The sequence below is a fragment of the Apis dorsata genome, unplaced genomic scaffold (genome assembly GCF_000469605.1).
Source record: "Apis dorsata unplaced genomic scaffold, Apis dorsata 1.3 scaffold_83, whole genome shotgun sequence".
Lineage (NCBI taxonomy): Eukaryota > Metazoa > Arthropoda > Insecta > Hymenoptera > Apidae > Apis > Apis dorsata.
In genome coordinates, this window is record NW_006263381.1 from 891,497 (window position 1) to 895,816 (window position 4,320).

At 29.8% G+C, this 4,320-nt stretch overlaps 1 protein-coding gene across 11 annotated transcripts in view; it reads left to right on the forward strand.

The window, feature by feature from the left end:
- LOC102676951 (protein couch potato-like) overlaps positions 1 to 4,320 on the forward strand; it is a 170,501-nt gene that overhangs the window by 120,867 nt on the left and 45,314 nt on the right. The gene's annotated exons all lie outside the window — the stretch shown is intronic.

Below are 4,320 nucleotides of genomic sequence, written 5' to 3' on the forward strand. Positions count from 1 at the left end.
ATTTTTCAACCTTATACGACGTACGAGACACGTTGGACAGACGGTGGAAATGGTGCGATTGGAAGAAATAATTGTTTGTTGAAGAAAAGATTGGAAAGGAATTTTTATCTCCCTCTTTTAAGAGGAATTTTCGAAGATGTTTGTAATTTCATTTGCATTTTCATTCGTTTTCTTATCTAAATGGCAAGATTTAAGATAAGAAACCGTTTTCAATGAAAATTGATAAAGTATAAATAAATATATTCCTCGTTACTATGTCTTGACTATAAATATATTTATAATTCATAAAACTTATCAAATTGATCGATCAAAATTTTTCTACGCGCACAACGAATTTATAAAATTGTTTGCAGAAAGCTTTGAAATTTAATATACCGCGTAAAAGAATGTCAATAACGAATTTAACGAACAATAATAAATTTCCTCGATTGCATTTTATTTAAAATTCGCGCGAATTCCATTTCGTGTCAAAGTCGATATATTAACTCGACTGGAAGCATTAATATCAATAAAATTTCACCGGGATACATCCCAGCATGGAAATTTGCCGCGAGAAAATTAATTATCGCACCTTCCACCGCTGTCCGATCGGTTTGATATCGTGTGTGGGCATGCGTTTTCCTCGCGTTCTTTTCGGTTATCTTGCGGAAACAATAGACGTCAATATTAACTCTATCGATCATCCAACGTACAACCAATGTTTCGCGATGCGCTCGAACGTAACTGAAACTCCGGTATGCCAATACGTTTCTTCTTTTTTTTATTTGCATTCAAAGAAGGAAATTCTGAAAGGGAAATGGGATTTATCAGGTTACGTTCGTCCGTGTCACGTTATATATCGTAATCGTTAGTCTAAGTTAATAAAATTAGAGAATAGAAAAAAAGAATTGGAAAGAGAAATTTTCAGCACCAAATATATGTATAATTATTGTTTAATCTTTAGGAATACCTTGCAGTTTCACGTAATTTCAAACTAACTTCTTCCTTTCGTGCGAAATCTTAACTTAACCTTTTCGAAACTTTCAATAATCAAAAACTTTTATTTTTATTTCCGTGTAAACAATCCATTTTTCTTCGTCCAAAAAAAAGAAATCTTTCACTTTTAATCAAATTCAGCTATTTCATATAGGTCGAAAATCTGAAAAGTTTAAGAAAATGAATTAAAATAGAAAAAAAAGTTAGGTTAGGTAAAAGTCAAGGATGCGACTATCGTGGAATGCGATGCGAATCGATTTAAAGGAAGAATGAAAAAAAAAACTCGAGTAGATTCTTTCCATGTTTCTTTTACATCGAACGATAAATATGCAAATATCCATGTCGCGTGGAAGAGACACGTTGAAATAAGAATAATCCCCACCATGGTCAATTTTATTGGTTCGATTTCAACTTCGTTGGAGTGTATCGATTATCGATTGAGTGCAACCTCGTAAATATATAAAAACGTCAATTTTCGAACGATATCGATACTCGATGCTTCACGTTCAGGGCTCGTAGAAAAATTGTCTAGTTTTATGGTATGCGACGAAGCCGTAAAAATGCCGACTGTTCGCGTTTACGGGGATTTTTATGAACACAGTCGTCCCTCGCACGTATACGAGTTGCAGGTATTCTTTGTTTTAATTTAATTGAAATTTTTTTTTTTTTTTGGTTGAAATGTATTCTTCTGAAATGGGAGAAAGTGAAGATTGAAAATTTGTTTAATTTAAAAATATAATTAGAATTAATTGAAAATATATGCAGAGTAATAAATTATTTGTTGAAATAAAGGTTATCAAAAAAGTAAAGGTTTTGGAATAAATTTTATAATTGAATAAAACTGTAGAAAAAAAATTTTATAATAACGTATAAAATGTGTAACGTGTAAAATGTGTAATATTTACACGTACACATTTACAATAATTTTTCTTCTATTTTCTAAGAAAACAAGCAGTGAAATTTTCGGTGATCTCGTGAGAAGCCTTGTATAGATACAGCTGAATTATCGAACTACCCCTACTAAAGAAACCTCTTCTTGGCACAGCAAGGGGTCTCAAATTCTTAATCAATACCATACGTTTCTCAAGAATGCCATTAAATTACATTTCGTAAACTGGTTTAGTCAAACATCTTCTCAAACAACATTTTGACGAAATCTAATAACATTAGAATTGAATCAAAAAATTTATATTCTTGTTAGTATCAATTCAATCAATATCAATTTCAATATTAATTTTTCAAATTTACTTAGCAAAAATAAAAAATCTGTCACAATCATCATTAATAACTTATTGAATCAACTTATCAACTTATACGAAATCTAACCTCTTAACCTATTAACAGAAACAATATTAAAAGAAACCTATATCGAAATTCTTTAACTCGAATGCTACAATAAAATTATTATCGAAATAGATTATTATTATTCCATATTATTACCAGAATCTAGAGTTACAAAGTCTAAAAACTTTTAATCTAATTATCAAAAGAAACCATTTATTATCCACTATTATCATCTTAGTATTAGGACTTACCATTATGTAAAATTGTGTCAACAAATTTCCAATTCCAAAAACCAAAAAACAGATCATCCAAATCGAAAACGCAAAAAATTCGTTAAATCGGTCACACGAGAAGTGACTTGAGAACACGATAGAGGTTACTCGGTGAATAAAACATGTCCGCTCGATCCGAAAAGATTGAGGCGCGAAACCGAGGAGAAGAATCGGGCGAACGTTGAGACCCTGGCGGAAATGTGTTGAATTATTGAGAGTTCCTTCGGTAAAAATAGCGCGATTTCCGCGTGAAAAGTCGCAATCTACCTCGATTTCGAGCTTTATATCAATAGACATGTGTCGAATTTCGAAACATGCCGATAAAATTTTTCCTTTTAGAACGATCTTGTAATATATAGATGGAAATTTATATGAATTAATTGGGAAGTTAATAAAAATGTTCGTTCGTATGGTAAGCGTAAATATATTCTCAAGTGTATTTATCTATTATTTATTTTTATCTGGCAAGATCTTCGTTCTTCTTCTGAAGAAATACTTTGAGATACTGTTCACTGGTGGAAAGAAATTTCGCATGAGAGCACAGGGGCAAGAGGGGTCCTTTATTAGGATCGCCTATCCCCACTTCAAACGCTTTGTTGACATCACGCATAGCTACGTAGTAGAAAAGCTATAATTCGGACATTCAAAGTCACAGTAAAAATTATTTGGATTCATGAACTAACGTTAGAATAATCATCTAAGACTAAAATATTTTCGAAGCTATTAATTATTTCGTATAATATATTTAATTTATTCATATACATATAATTATATATATCTTATATCTTAACTAGTTGAATACGAAATTACATTTATAAATTAAACTATCGTTACAAATCATAATTAGCTTACGCATATTGATGAAAAATAAAAAAATTTTTATACCATATCGATACGTTAAAATTTTCTGAATTCTATGCTTGTTAATGCATTGAGGTTAAGATATAGATCATTTGAATTAGTATATGTAACCAAATATATGATAGAAACAAAAATGTATATGAAAAGGCGTTTCCTTTCGCAAGACTTCTTTCCACAAGTGAACAGTACTTTATTTCTTATTGCAATTGTAGTCTGTTCATGAAAGAAAAGTTTTATAAAATTTATTATAGGTATATATCTGTAATATTTTTTATAATAATTTCAAAAACTTTCGTCTTTCCATTCTTATAGGAGAAATTACTTGTTGGAGAAAGTCTTCAAAGAGTTAATAAATAAATTTCATTCTACACAAAGATATACGCAAAAATTATTATTAAAAAAAAAACGATTGATCTTTTGCAAATTTATTTACAGGGAACTAAAAATAACATAAAGAGACGATAAATCACATATGAATAAGTTTTTTTTTGAATAACTTGCATAAATGCAATTATTTTGTTTTTTAATTTTTACCAATAAATATCTTATATGTAACTTATATTGTAATAGAAATGTTCGTGTACAAAAATTTAAAAATGTCGACAGTATAATGAAAATGTCAATTCTTGAAATGTTTGGAAAGTATCGAAATAATGTAAAAGTGTTGATACAAAAATGACGCCGAGAATATTCGCTTTCCTATGATGTGTATGCGCGCGCATACACTTGAAACGTATGTGTGATCGGGCGCAAATAGATGGAAAAACGAAAGGAAAAATTTTTGTTTTTATATATAAATACTAAGGATGAATACGAAGTAATCATTCTGTGCTGCTTCAATGTGAATGAAAAAAAAACTCCACTACCGATGATTGGCGTTTTTGTAATAGATTCGTCTATTTTTTTTTTTTTTTTTTTTTTTTTTTTT